We start from the raw sequence: 15871 nt of genomic DNA on the forward strand, positions 1-15871 counted from the left end.
ACCTGGGGGTCCTAGTGGGTGGAAGGCTGACCATGAGCCAGCAATGTGCTCTTGTGACCAGGAGGAACAGTGCCATTCTGGGGTGTAGTAGAAGGCCTGTGGTTAGCAGGTTGAGAAAAGTTCTCCCCCTCTACTCTGCCTTGGTGAGGCTACCTCTGGAATATTGTGCCCAGTTCTGGGCCCCTCAGTTCAAGAAGGACAGGAAACCACTTGAGAGAGTCCAACGCAGAGCCACAAAAGCTATTAAGGGTGTGGAACATCTTCCTTACAAGGAGAGACTGAGGCAGCTGAGGCTTTATAGCTTGGAGAGGAGGAGACTGAGAGGTATGAATAAGTAAAGGATGAGTGCCAAAAGAAGGGAGCCAGGCTCTTCTTGGTGATGCTCAATGGCAAGGCAAGGGGCAATGGATGGAAGTTGAGGCATAGGAAGTTCCATGTAAACATGAGGAAAATTTATCTCACTGTGAGGGTGATGGAACACTGGAACAGGCTGCCCAGGGGGATCGTGGAGTCTCCTTCTCTGGAGGTACTCAAGACCAGCCTAGATGCATTCCTGTGTGATCCTGCTCTGTAAGGGGCTTGGACTGGAAGCTCTTTTGAGGTCACTTCCAGCCCCTAACATTCCATGATTCTGTCACCTGTTTTGAGGGGGCAGTTCATGAATCCAGGCTGGATGAGGCTGTGGCCAACCTGATCTTGGACAGGGTGTCCCTGCACATAGCAGGGGTCCTGGAACCAGATGATCCTTGTGGTCTCTTCCAACCCTGACTGGCTCTGTGAGTCAGAAAAATGTGTGTGGCAGATACAGAAAAGCCCTATGCTCTCTTGTTTAATTATTTTTGTTACAACATCAGTGATAACAGCCCAGAAATCAGGCTGTTAATGGAAATAGCTTAGTATGATATTGAACTTCTGACACTATTGGCTTTTGTTAGTTCTCCTCCTCACAAATAGACTGTCATCATGTTCCACATTGATAGTTGTCTGTATCCTAGTAGTTACTGCTGTACCTGTGCACAGAGCAGTACTAGTTCAGAAGGTGGTTGTCAGTAGGGTCCACTGCCACAGTCTGTTCCAGTACTGCCACTGTTGCTGTCTTGCACCAAGGCTGCTGCACAGGTGCACTCCTGGAGGTCTCTGGATGACTCACTTTCTGGTTCCAGGCAGAAGATCACTGGTGCCTAGCTTTCTGAACAGCAAGGTTAGATGAGGTGTGGAGTATCCATAATCACACCTGCCTGTCTTGCAAGGCAATAGTGGCACAAGCATGCAATGTGGCAGTGTAGGAAAATCCATGCATTGTAACGTAGTTTCAATGTAAAAGAAAAAAACAACTCAGCTTTAGTTCTAAATCTGAGGCAGTCTTGTTTATGGAGAAGATAATAGTATCTCTCCAACCAGATCCTGGGCTGCATCAGGAGAAGTGTGGTCAGCAGGTGGAGGGAGGTGATTCTCCCCCTCTACTGCGTTCTGGTGAGACACCACCGGGAGAACTGCATCCAGTTCTGGAGCCCCCATTACAGGAGGGATGTGGAGATGCTGGAGTGTGTCCAGAGAAGGGCCACGAGGATGACCAGAGGGATGGAGCAGCTCTGCTATGAGGACAGACTGAAAGAGTTGGGGCTGTGCAGTCTGGAGAAGAGGAGATTGAGAGGTGACCTTCTTGTGACCTTCCAGTATCTGAAGAGGATGACGAGAAAGCTGCTAAAGCACTTTTTAAGATATCAGGGAGTGACAGGACTAGGGGGAACGGAGCAAAGCTGGAGGTGAGGAGATTCAGACTGGATGTGGGGGGGAAGTTTTTCAGCACGAGAGTGGTGAGAGCCTGGAATGGGTTGCCCAGGGAGGTGGTTGAGGCCCCATCCCTGGAGGTGTTTAAGGCCAGGCTGGATGAGGCTGTGGGCAGCCTGCTCTAGGGTACTGTGTCCCAGCCCATGGTAGGGGGGCTGGAACTAGATGATCCTTGTGGTCCCTTCCAACCCTGACTGCTTCTATGATTCTGGCAGATCTATAACTGCTGCACAAATGTCATTGAGTGAAGAGACTTGAAACTGGCAGGAAAGAATGAAAACCGTCTCTCCAAATTTCACAAATCAGTCCTGCAGGTTTCCATAAGTGAAGGGTGCACTATACCCTCAGATATTTCCTTGAATACCCAAGGCATTGCAAATTACCTGCCACGTGTTGGATTTTAATGCAACTACCATACTTATTACTAAGAGTAGTGCTGATTGTAATCCAGATACTCTACCTTTTCATGCTGAATCATAGGTTACCTCAATATTTAGTGTGAGTGAGCAATTGCTACATTTTCTCTTCTACATGGAAGTGTTTCCACAAGAATTTCATATCATAAGAGAAAAGTACAATAGCCATAGGTAAAAAGTACAAAGAGAAAAGTATAAAGGCTTACATGGCAGGTTGCAATTATGTTAAAATAAAGAAAATAAGGATGAAAAATTAGATTTTTTTTTCTTCTATAAAGAAATTTAATTTTAAGTACAGACAAGGGAGACATGAGTACAATTTTTTTGCTAACTTTCCATGTGCACTGCCTTCTATCACCAGCATATGGCTCTTAGTATTCTTCCCTTTACTCCTCTGAAATCTTGCAAAGGCATTATTCAAAGTAAGTGTTTCTCTTTGTAATCCAAGCAGAGAGAGGAAACCCAGTCTGGCTCAGTCTAGCTAGCTGAGATCAACGACTGGCAGAATATAGATGATCTACCCCAATTAGCCATGGTTAAAATAGAGGTACAGGATGTGCCTCTTGGGAGGTTTAACAGCCACAGAACAAACCCTTGCAGTTTGGTTTCAAGTACAGCCCTCCAAGTGAAGGAACAGCCAAAGAGTGCATGATTCTGCTCAGAAATAATGTGCTGAAGTTATTTTTTTCTGTTTAATCCTTGTTAATATCCTGAAAACAGGAGAAGTGTTCATGTTAACTGTCGAATGTGAAATGCAAGGCAAGTTCTATAAAGTGTTGGTATAAGGTGGGGGTTGGTCTCTTCTGCCAGGCAAGCAGCAATAGAACAAGGGGACACAGTCTCAAGTTGTACCAGGGGAGGTATAGGCTGGATGTTAGGAGGAAGTTCTTCACAGAGAGAGTGATTGGCATTGGAATGGGCTGCCCAGGGAGGTGGTGGACTCACTGTCCCTGGAGGTGTTCAAATAAAGCCTGGCTGAGGCACTTAGTGCCATGGTCTAGTTGACTGGCTAGGGCTGGGTGCTAGGTTGGACTGGATGATCTTGGAGGTCTCTTCCAACTTGGTTGATTGTATGATTCTAATTGTAAGCTATTGACAGAATTGTTTGATTTATAAGCTTTTGAGAGTGGAACTGAAGAAACTTTGGGAAAGGGGTGCTGAGTACATCTAAAATTTCTGAAGGAATGGGTATAAAGCCACTGCCACTTTTGACTAGAGGTAGATGTCAACATTTAAAACACCTCCAAATACAGAAGTATGATTGAAAAAATACTGCAGTAAGTTGAGAGATCAGGGGGAAAAAGAGTGTGCTCTCCCCTTATAAATTTGCAAGGAGTTCTGCAAAACACATTTGATATCTGTCTGTAAATGGCAAATCAGGCTGAAAGAAGAATTGGAGGCAAGAACAGAACTCTCCCAGATGGCTACAGCATCTATTATTTAACTTCAGCAGATGGATCCACCTTAAGAAAGGTCCAAGGAGCGAGATGGAAACCAAATACAGTCAAAGGAAGTTTGGGATGTGGGTGTCAGGTTGTCAGTAATCTGACAGCTATGGTAACTACCCTCTAATCCAGCGGCTCCAGCCATGCTCTCGCCTGACACTGCAAGGACTGACTGACAGCTGAAGAGCAGGCACTTTTTACAGGCAAAAGTGACATCCAGTCTATTAAGGCTGACAAGCACAAAGCAGAGATTTGCCCTGAATGGTTTGGTACTGAAGCCTAGTAAAGGGGTTATTTGAAAGGTCTTACAGAAAGTGTCAGACTCTAGCTCAGATGATAACAATATTGTAATGATAGCAGTGGACAATGAAGTGCTATGATTGCCTAAACAGGTCAGGAAGATTGCATCTGGATATTGAGCTCCAGAAGGCATCTTATAGCAGCAGGTTCTCAAAAGCAAACATATGACAGCTCTAAGACCACTCTTTGTCAGTCTTAGATATATTTTTTTCAGTGTGTAATAATCTATTCATGCTTTTGTTATTTTTGCTCTGCTGTCTGCATGGGGGGGGGGAAGGCAGTAGGAACAATTGCTGCAGACCCCTGCAGAAGAGACAAGTGAAGAAACAATGTTATGCTCAATCTGTGACTTGTGGGCTAAAACAAGATGAATAAGCTAATGTTCTTAGTATTGAAAATGTAAAGTAAGAATGGAAATAGCTGCACTCTAGTCAAATGTTAAGTTTAAATTCAGAAGTAGGTCTCTTCCAACCTGTTTGATTCTATGATTCTAAGTGATGGGAGAAATGTGGGTCTGATACTGCAATATGGAGTCATACATAAATATGGAGTCCTCTATAAATATGCTGGACAAAATGGGGTTAATGAGTAAACATGGACAGATCTAGCACTGGTATTGTGAGCTTCCAGAAGGGATTACAAATATGAGATCTTTCATTATGGCACGATCCGTATCTGCTGTTGAGTAGCACTAAAAAGAGGCCAGTTCATTTATTAGCCAAGCTCTTGAATTTATCTTCTGCTTTTTCTTGGTTTTCATGTTAGAATACAGCATCAAATCAAATAATTGATTTTTTTCTTTCTTTCCACACATAAGCTTAATGCTGTAGGCAGTTACCTCCTAGTTCCCATTCTCCCTGGTACTATTCTTTAGATCCCTCATCTAGCACTGAAAGTGCCTGTTTTCAGCTGGTTTTCCAAGCAAGAGTGGCACCACTCAGCAGTTTAATCATCCTGTGCTATCCCTTACTGATTCTTAGAAAAGATCATTAAAAATCTCCATAATTGTTTTCCCAAAACCAAAGTGATCCTGCTTTTAGAATGTTTTTTTTTTTCTCCAGATACTTTCAGGAAGTTGTGTCCTTTTTTTTCCCATTAGATTCCTCTAATTGCTGAAGTCCTTTCTGCTGTCATGGCATTTCCAAAATCCATCCACTCCTGAATGAATTCTGGAATTCTTTTCACTTCTTAATGAATTCTGGAGTGTTTGAACATTTAGCTGATATAGATTATAACTGTTTGAGGTGGCAAGACCCACGAGTAGAATTGAGTTTGAATGAATGTTTTCCATGTGGATCTAGAAACACAGTTAGGAAATAAGTGAAAATTATATGTATACATTGAATGTAGTTACTTGTCTTACAAAATATACAGAATACTTAGAATCACAGAATCAACCAGATTGGAAAAGACCTCCAAGGTCATCCAGTCCAACCTAGCACCCAGCCCTATCCAGTCAATTAGACCATGGCACTAAGTGCCTCATCCAGGCTTTCCTTGAACACCTCCAGGGATGGCAACTCTACCACCTCCTTGGGCAGCCCATTCCAATGGTAAGTTACTCTCTCTGTGATTGTTTGTTTGTTTGACTCTGCTAATACACACACATTGTTTTGTGTTTTGATTGTTTGTTTTGTTTGCTTAAGCTAGGCTTTGCCTTTATCTTCTTCCTGAAATTATGTTGTGTTTTTTTTTTGTTCTAAATCCATGTATGGAGCAGCCAAGAAGAAAGGGAGCTGAGGGTACTCGTAGATAGTAGCTGAAGATGAGCCAGCAGTGTGCTCAGCTGGCCAAGAGAGCCAATGGCATCCTGGCCTGGATCAGGAACAGTGTGGCCAACAGGACAAGGGAGGTTATTCTTCCCCTGTACTCAGCACTGGTCAGTCCACACCTTGAGTGCTGTGTCCAGTTCTGGGCTCCTCAATTCAAGAGAGATGTTGAGGTGCTGTTGTTTAGCTTGAAGAGGAGGAGGCTCAGGGGTGACCTCATTGCTGTCTGCAAGTACCTGAAACGAGGCTGTAGCCAGGTGGGGGTTGGTCTGTTCTGCCAGGCAACCAGCAATAGAACAAGGGGACACAGTCTCAAGTTGTGCTGGGGTAGGTCTGGGCTGGATGTTAGGAGGAAGTTCTTTCCAGAGAGAGTGATTGGCATTGGAATGGGCTGCCCAGGGAGGTGGTGGAGTTGCCGTCCCTGGAGGTGTTCAAGCAAAGCCTGGCTGAGGCAGTTAGTGCCATGGTCTAGTTGATTGGCTAGGGCTGGGTGCTAGGTTGGACTGGATGATCTTGGAGATCTCTTCCAGCCTGGTTGATTCTATGATTTATGATTCTATTGAGAAAAAAACAATTACTATTTTGTTTGAACAACAATTTAATGCTGTGCTTTTGTTCAGCACGCAAGATTTTACTAAGGGCAACCAAACCCTTGCAGATTTTACATTTCCAGAAGCAGGATAGGAATCTATCATTTTTGGCAAGAGTTCAGTGCAAAGAATTACCTGAAACTTGATGCCAATGTATTAGTGTATTTGCTGTTCTAAACTAAAAATTTGCTCACTTAGTGCACAGTAGCCATCTGTCATTTACAGAATGACACATCCAATTTAAAACCAGTAGGAAACAAAATGTTTAATCAGAATTTTAGGAATACTTGCTAACCATGAATCTTGAAGGCCTAACTACTTCACTATTACAGCACAGTTGGTCTGACAAGTGGTGTGGCTCACTGCAGGGGAAATACAAGTGCAAGTCAGCATCACCTTGGGCTGGTTACTTTATTTGGTTATTTTTTGTCTCAATTTTCCAGTTTGTAGAATGGAAAATAAAGATATTTTCCCATTTGTAGGAATGATACTGACAGGAGAGAAGGATCAAATGGGCTACTTACATCTCACGCTTCTGCTAAGTTTTTATCATGAGTGGTTGCCAAAGGTATTTAAAAACACTGCACATTTTTTATACTGATGTGAAATGTTACTTTATGGTAGCAACATGTGGCACAATGTGTTTTGATAGGGCAGGAAGCTTGTTTTAGTTGTGTGTTGCTAGGATCACTGAAATACAAACTTTAGAGTGATGAAAATCTTCCCAAAAGTTTTATGCAGGAGCTAGGTCCTCCTGGGCCACCAAAGTACATTAAATTTTGATAGATAATTTTTTTTACATGATTTTTTAACTCCTGTATTGTGCTTGATTTGTGTTAGTTACTAATATTATCGCTACGAGTTTCTCAGCTATATCACTATAAGTTCCTGGACGTCAGCAAAGCATTTGATATTGTTCCACACCACATTCTGGTCTCCAAGCTGGTGAAACATGGGTTTGATGGGTGGACCATGAGATGGATAAAGAACTGGCTTGATTGCCACACCCAAAGAGTGGCTGTCGATGGGTCCATGAGGCCAGTGACAAGCAGAGTTCCTCGGGGATCACCCTTGGGACCAGTCTTGTTCAACACCTTTGTTGGTGACATGAACAGAGGCACTGAGTGCACCCTCAGCAAGTTTGCTGAGGACACCAACCTGTGTGATGCAGCAGACACAATTGGAGGGCAGGGATGCCATCCAGAGGGAACTGCACAGGCTGGAGAGATGGGCACAAGCCAATCTCATGAGGTTCAACATGACCAAGTGCAAGGTCCTGTATCTGGGTCGAGGCAATCCCAAGCACAAGTCCAGGCTGGGTAGTGAGTGGCTGGAGAGCAGCCCTGAGGAGACAGACTTGGGGGTGCTGGTGGTTGAGAAGCTCAACATGAGCCAGCAGTGTGCACTTGCAGTCCAGGAAAACCTTCTTGTGGTCTTCCAGTATCTGAAGGGGGCCTACAAAACAGCTGGAGAGGGACTTTTTAGGCTTTCAGTTAGAGACAGGACTAGGGGAAAAGGAGCAAAGCTGGAGGTGGGGAGATTGGGACTGGCTGTGAGGAGGAAGTTGCTCAGTATGAGAGTGGTGAGAGTCTGGAAGGGGTTGCCCAGGGAGGTGGTTGAGGCCCCATCCCTGGAGGTGTTTAAGGCCAGGCTGGATGAGGCTGTGGCCAGGCTGCTCTAGGGTAGGGTGTCCTGCCCATGGCAGGGGGTTGGAACTGGCTGATCCTTGTGGTCCCTTCCAACCCTGACTGCTTCTATGATTCTGGCAGATCTATAACTGCTGCACAAATGTCATTGAGTGAAGAGACTTGGAGCTGGCAGGAAAGAATGAAAACTGTCTCTCCAAATGATTGTGATCCCTTCCAACCCAGGCTGATTCTATGATTCTAAGTTACAGTTACTCTCTATAGGTATCCAAAGCAAAAGGAAGTCCCTGCCCTGAGGATCTCAGCTTAAACAGATGAGACACATGGAAACGATTCACTCAGGACTACTGCAGAAACAGGAGGTCAGTCACAGATGAAGGTCTTTGAACTCTAGGCAGACCCAAGGAATTAGACTGCTTTGGCTCCTCTGGGATCCTCCTTGCAGTGATGCTCTCCTTCAGGCGTTCTCCTGTTTATGCTCTCGCACTTAGCCAAATGGAAAATCCTATGCATGGGATACAACATTTTAAACATGAGTTTATGCTGGGATAGTAGAAATGTCTGATGGTAAAAAAAAGATGTTCCTGGGTGTGTTTCAGAAGACGGAGCCCTGACAATGTTGTAAGCTGTTTTAATCACACGCAGAGCCAAGACAAATCTTTATTAGCATCTTTCCTTTATTATCCTTTAGTTTTCATTGCTAACATTTGATTTTTAAATATAGTGAATGCATTTTTCAGTAGTTTCCATGCAGTAGTTGTGGAGAAAGCCTTGCACACGTAAAAGAGAAAACATAAAAGATAAAGACACAATGGCTTCTGAAGATCTGAGAAGAGGAAAACTGGAATACACTTTCAATCAGTCTGAGGCATTTTGTACATCAGACCACTTTTATTTGAATATACTATTGTTTAACAACCAGTTTAAATTGGGACTAACATCCTGATTCTGGACAACGTGGCTTTTATTGGAAGTCCTTGCCACTTTAAAACATCTTTAATACATTTTAAAAATAGAACTGTAAAAAGCAGTACCAAGCTTCAAAGTGAAGACATGTTGTGCCAGAATTATGAACCTGGTGCTGGTTTTCACTGGTTGTAGAGCCTTGGGGGCGCCCTGCAGTCTGTCCCATGGTGACAAGCTCCAGGAGTGCAGGCTGCTGGTGTGGGAGCACCCACCAAGAGAGGACACCTTTGGCACCTGGGCAGGGTGGGAGCTTGGACCCTTGTCCTCTAACTTCAATTGTCCACTCATGCCATCAGGGGCCCAGCAGTATGGTCTGGCCTTCAGAAGGGGATTGGGTCCTTGAGGCAAGGTAGAGCATCATGTTAATGGCAAACCTGAGCAACAAAACAAGGGTCCTGCAGTTGGTTTTGGTGCCTTTCAGTAGCACAACAGGTAGGGGAAACTGAGAGCCACCTGGATGTGTTGTGTTTTTTCCCCTCCCGTTTTTTCTTTCCTCGTTTTTTCTTTCCTCGTTTTTTCTTTCCTCGTTTTTTCTTTCCTCGTTTTTTCTTTCCTCGTTTTTTCTTTCCTCGTTTTTTCTTTCCTCGTTTTTTCTTTCCTCGTTTTTTCTTTCCTCGTTTTTTCTTTCCTCGTTTTTTCTTTCCTCCTTTTTTCTTTCCTCCTTTTTTCTTTCCTCGTTTTTTCTTTCCTCGTTTTTTCTTTCCTCGTTTTTTCTTTCCTCGTTTTTTCTTTCCTCGTTTTTTCTTTCCTCGTTTTTTCTTTCCTCCTTTTTTCTTTCCTCGTTTTTTCTTTCCTCGTTTTTTCTTTCCTCGTTTTTTCTTTCCTCGTTTTTTCTTTCCTCGTTTTTTCTTTCCTCGTTTTTTCTTTCCTCGTTTTTTCTTTCCTCGTTTTTTCTTTCCTCGTTTTTTCTTTCCTCGTTTTTTCTTTCCTCCTTTTTTCTTTCCTCCTTTTTTCTTTCCTCCTTTTTTCTTTCCTCCTTTTTTCTTTCCTCCTTTTTTCTTTCCTCCTTTTTTCTTTCCTCCTTTTTTCTTTCCTCCTTTTTTCTTTCCTCCTTTTTTCTTTCCTCCTTTTTTCTTTCCTCCTTTTTTCTTTCCTCCTTTTTTCTTTCCTCCTTTTTTCTTTCCTCCTTTTTTCTTTCCTCCTTTTTTCTTTCCTCCTTTTTTCTTTCCTCCCTTTTTCTTTCCTCCCTTTTTCTTTCCTCCCTTTTTCTTTCCTCCCTTTTTCTTTCCTCCCTTTTTCTTTCCTCCTTTTTTCTTTCCTCCTTTTTTCTTTCCTCCTTTTTTCTTTCCTCCTTTTTTCTTTCCTCCTTTTTTCTTTCCTCCTTTTTTCTTTCCTCCTTTTTTCTTTCCTCCTTTTTTCTTTCCTCCTTTTTTCTTTCCTCCTTTTTTCTTTCCTCCTTTTTTCTTTCCTCCTTTTTTCTTTCCTCCTTTTTTCTTTCCTCCTTTTTTCTTTCCTCGTTTTTTCTTTCCTCTTTTTTTCTTTCCTCCTTTTTTCTTTCCTCCTTTTTTCTTTCCTCCTTTTTTCTTTCCTCCTTTTTTCTTTCCTCCTTTTTTCTTTCCTCCTTTTTTCTTTCCTCCTTTTTTCTTTCCTCCTTTTTTCTTTCCTCCTTTTTTCTTTCCTCCTTTTTTCTTTCCTCCTTTTTTCTTTCCTCCTTTTTTCTTTCCTCCTTTTTTCTTTCCTCCTTTTTTCTTTCCTCCTTTTTTCTTTCCTCCTTTTTTCTTTCCTCCTTTTTTCTTTCCTCCTTTTTTCTTTCCTCCTTTTTTCTTTCCTCCTTTTTTCTTTCCTCCTTTTTTCTTTCCTCCTTTTTTCTTTCCTCCTTTTTTCTTTCCTCCGGTAAGCACTGGCATTGTGGCTATGGCATTCCAGATGCATGTTTCTCCACTTGACTTACACACAGGTCCTCTAGAGTACCTTAATTTATTAGTAGCTTAGCGCACAAGCTACTGTAGCTACACCCCTCACCAGGACCACAGCAGAGTGTGCGACCTTCCTTGCTAACTTTCTGCACTACCACATGGGAAAGTATTGTTGCAGCATAGCCTGAGAAATCAGTTTGATATGAGTAGGCTTACAACAACTGATTTCTTGCCACCTTCAAATAGGCAAAGATGTGGAAGAGATTTCTCCAGTGACATAGCCACAGAAAATGTTCACCTGGGAATAGGCTAATTGTACACTTGGTGCCACTGCAAACCCACCTATGCATAACTAAAATGAGCACATATCTGACAACTGCACTGGATTTTAAAAGAGATTTTAAATGACAGTGACTATAGAGGTTCAGGGCCTGACATATATTTGCTCAACACTGAAGATTTCATTTGTTGGAGATTTAATCTCTGCTAAAGTTTGGGAAAATTGAGATCCAAAGACATATTTCACTAAATGTTTAGTGGAACAGTTTCTGACAGGATGTGAATTCTTGACCAAGTTGTGCCAGTTTGAGCCTAGCTGGGATATTTTGGTGAGAAGAATTAGATTCTGGCCTGTGAAAAGGAAACAATGGTGATGTCTACTGCACTCATAGGCTTGCTGAGATGTGTAAGAACAAGAACATAGACAGAAATAATGGAGTTGTTTGCTCTCTATCTTTGGGGCTGCTCTTCTCTCTAACCTAACCTGCCGTCTGTGTGACTAATCCTTCTACTTCTGAACCCCCCTGGCTGACCCTCAAAACTCACCTTGAACATAAGGCAAAGTCTGGGGTAAGGTAGAGGGCTGGGGAGAAGGTGGAAAGGGTGGTTGAGAGCCCCTCCTGGGGACTCAGGTTTCTGGGGAGGGGGGTGTTGTGTTTCTGTATTGGCTTTTTAAGTTGTATATTTCTGTATATATTATAAATATCTGCTTGCATATTGTGCTAAGCTGTAAGTATAAAGCTTTATTCAATTTCCAATTGGCTGAGTCTAGTCTGGGTGATTTTCTTAAGTGTGTGGGGGTGGGTAACACCCAAACCATCACACATGTGCAGATTTTCTCTGGCTATAACTTTGCCATGCACCCTTTCTCATTTTTACCACTGAATTACAAAAACTGCAGTTTCTGTTATGTATTGAAATCTTGTTTTAAATCCAAAAAGTGTCTGTTGGCATCATTTACATGGGAGAAAAAAAATTGCAGTGGGTAAGTGGTTCCTGACACAACTGAGGCATTTGATATTTACATGTGACCATCATTAATGTTTCAGATCCTTACAAAACTTAAATAAGGTGTCTGAGTAGCCTGCAGAGAGCTCTTACAGATCTTTTTTTTCTTTAGCTGCCTTTTCTGAAGGAAGTCAGGATTGGTTACAGTTGAATTTCTTCTCACCTTTTATTTCCCAGCAGTGGTGTATTAATCTAAGTTTTCTCTATCTTAACAGATTTAGTTATCTCTAATGCTGCTACTGTAATTCTGGAGAGTAGGTTATCAGCAGTGTCCAGGGGAGCTGGTCTCCTCCAGATACACTGTGTAAAGGACTGTGAGAAGAAAGAGGACCCAGCTTTTCCCACACCAGAGGGGATTTGCTACTGATGGTGCTGACCACACATGCAGCCCCTGTCCCTTCCAGGCTCCCTAGTTTGCAGGCTGTTAGAGCTGAGTAGCGCTGCCACACACAGCGTATCTAAATCTTGGCAGGGGTTATGCAGTCTTGGAAGAGATTGCTGACTGCACACTTGGCAAAGAGCTCTTTTGGGAAGGAGACTGAACCTCACCAGGTTCTTTACTGTTGTTTTTTTTTTCACTCCCTCTTTGAATTATTGCAGTGCTCTCTATGTAGGACTACTCTGGGAAGCGCTGTTGCCGATACAGGCAATTGCTGCCTGTCTGCTAAACAGATCATGATGCAGTCCATGATGTCCTCAAACAGGACATTTAGGATGGCACAATGCACCCATCACTGTGCCCACAGCTGTGCAACACCAAGGGGCGTGTTGTGCAGGACTCCATGCAAGTCCATGGTCATGTGCTGGTGAGGAACTTCTCACAGCAGGTTGCTGTGCCAGTATGGGTAGCTGTGCAATCAGGTGGGCAGAGATCCTACTTGAACAGTAAGGCAAGGAAACTGAAATACTTCCTGGGGATTTAGCTGTCATTCTGGGTGTAAGGAACTCGGGTTTTAGTTAGGATGTGCTTAAAGTAATGAAAATAATGAGAAAGGGCAGGGAGGTGGTCATATTTGATCGGTTTGTGTTTCTCTGTGTATTAGTAAGAAATACTGTTCTTTTTTTCTTTCCAAGTTTCTTGCAAGCCCATTTTACCCAGCTATTGGATTTCTTGCAGGTGTCACAGCATGAACACAGCTTCAGAAAAGCAGCAAGGACCTCAAGAGAGTGCCTAATCCGACCTTTTTCATGGAGGCTATATCAAGATGCTTGATTGCCTGGCTTGCCCTTCACAGTGGTATTAGCGTGTAGATACTAGTTGCTGGGCTGCCTTACACACCTGTGGGTATATGCGTTAAGACTCTCAGTTGGTTACAAGCAAAGTGTAAAGGGCAGCAGGCCGAGCAAGGTGATGTGGGAAGGTCTCTGGAGTTGGTGTTTTTCATTCACATCTACTAATAAGTTGGGGCTAAACCCTCTAGTTTGAGGAAAAGGCCAACAGAGAATTTTACAGCTATAGACAAATTTCTAAAAGGCTTTGGCTCATTAAGCATCAGCAACAAATTGCACAGGAATGCCTGAATATATTCTAAAAACAAATAAAGTGTGAGGTAAACACACAGAGGGCTTTTCTTCCGCTCAGAGGCTAAGTAATTTTCTCATCTTTTCTAAAGCTCTGCAGGCAGGAGCTTTAATGGAGTTTAGGAAAGGTGTACAAATAGATGTATGTAAACATTACTTAGGCAACCATTTCATCTCAGGAAGGATTCGCTGGCTTAGCAAGTTAAGGAGAGAAATTGATGTTTTCCTGGGATCTATGGGTGATCTTAGCTTAGGGGTGATCATAGTGCCCCCATGACTCTGCTGCCTGTATTTTGTGAAGGAGATGGTTAAGAGAAAAGTAATAGGCTTAAGATCGTTCTGGCTGGTAAACATTCAGGCTTGAAGTGGAACTAGGAATGATGGCGCTTGGTCTGTTCAGATTGTCTCTACCTCTTCTTCTTGTGACACTCTGTATTATAAACTTAAATCACTAGTGTATGGCAGGAATCTTACCTTCATTGAACTGAGGGAGGTGTTAAAATCCTGCTCTGATCAGTATCAGGGAAAATATCTGTTTGAAGAAGAAATAGATTACCTGTATCTGTATATGAACTGTGATGATGCTATCAGTACTTTGAAGTGACTTGGAAGTCTCACATGTAGTATCCTTATATCATCATGCTTGTCTGGCAGCCTTGGAGAATGCCTTTCTGAGATGAAGTTCCAGAATGGTTCAGCATCCTGTAAATTTATAAACCAGTAAGTTTGTGTAAGATATTAATGCTTGGACACTTACAGCTATTCTTTTGACAAGTCTGGGGAGAAGAGCAAATAATTCTTAGCACTCCTATTCATAGTGCTAAAACAATATGAATCAATGAGTTTAGATTACAGCATAGTGAAATGAAATGATGTGTATATGATCACTCATTTATGTTTTGTTGATAGCAATTTAAAAATGCACAAACTTAACTATTACTAATCCAAACAGCCAACCCCTCACACTCCCTGTCAACCTTGCTGTAGTTAATGGATTTCCTCAGCTGCATTGTGCTGTTCACTTTATAAAGAAGGCAGATTCTACATTCATTTTCCTTCATTCAGCTGATTTTTGTGATTCTCAGAATAAGAAGGCACTAGAGTTTGCATCAGTAAGCACCACTTACATATACATTGGATTAAAAAATATCACAGTATCATCAAGGTTGGAAGAGACCTCACAGATCATCAAGTCCAACCCTTTACCACAGAGCTCAAGGCTAGACCATGGCACCAAGTGCCACGTCCAGTCTTGCCTTGAACAGCTCCAGGGACGGCGACTCCACCACCTCCCCGGGCAGCCCATTCCAGTGTCCAATGACTCTCTCAGTGAAGAACTTTCTCCTCACCTCCAGCCTAAATTTCCCCTGGCGTAGCTTGAGGCTGTGTCCTCTCGTTCTGGCGCTGGCCACCTGAGAGAAGAGAGCAACCTCCTCCTGGCCACAGCCACCCCTCAGGTTTAACTATAGAACAGAGTATTGCTAGTATAAACTCAGTCAAAAGTCGGAGTCTTGGAATTAAGATCAAATTTATGCTCCCTCTACAGACAAATATATGAATAAGTATGAATGGTTTATCTCAGCATCTTGGTTTCTTTTTATATGAAGAGTTGCAGCCCTCTATATAGTACTTTATCTGCTTCAGCAACATTTTCTGGAATGTTGCCCAGCACTGTTTGTTCTTACCGTAGGTTGAAATTAAAAGAAGATGAAAGTGCCAAAACTGAATAGTACTGATTATTCTCTTTCTAGCTACATGATAGTTCCAAACCCAGACTTTTAATTCCTGGCATCCTTATCCTGTTGGGCCAAATATGCTATACTAAGCAACTAATGTATTTGTCAAAACTTAACTGGATGTTACCAGCAAACAATTTTCTCTTATTTAGCTATTAAACTTTGAGATATCTCCAGCTTAGAGAAACTTTGCATTTGTAGAATCATAGAATGAACCAGGTTGGAAGAGATCTCCAAGATCATCCAGGCCAACCTAGCACCCAGCCCTATCCAGTCATCTAGACCATGGCACTAAGTACCTCATTCAGGCTTTTCCTGAACACCTCCAGGGACGGTGCCTCCACCACCTCCCTGGGCAGCCCATTCCAATGCCAATCACTCTCTCTGGGAAGAACTTCCTCCTAACATCCAGCCTATACTTCCCCAGCACAACTTGAGACTGTGTCCCCTTGTTCTATTGCTGGTTGCCATTCTGGCTGGCTATTGTGTGTCCAAAGGGCAATTAATCTCAGCCCACATTGATAAAATGAGATATGCAGGTAAACAAT

General features: G+C 42.7%; 1 long non-coding RNA gene across 1 annotated transcript; it reads left to right on the forward strand.

The window, feature by feature from the left end:
• Positions 1–8226: 8226 nt before the first annotated feature.
• LOC135185460 (uncharacterized) lies at positions 8227–14439 on the forward strand. The gene is made up of 2 exons (XR_010306497.1): positions 8227–8319; positions 13184–14439. It is a non-coding gene; the product is annotated as an uncharacterized LOC135185460 (long non-coding RNA).
• Positions 14440–15871: the final 1432 nt, after the last annotated feature.

Source organism: Pogoniulus pusillus, chromosome 2 (genome assembly GCF_015220805.1).
Source record: "Pogoniulus pusillus isolate bPogPus1 chromosome 2, bPogPus1.pri, whole genome shotgun sequence".
In the NCBI taxonomy this organism is placed as follows: domain Eukaryota; kingdom Metazoa; phylum Chordata; class Aves; order Piciformes; family Lybiidae; genus Pogoniulus; species Pogoniulus pusillus.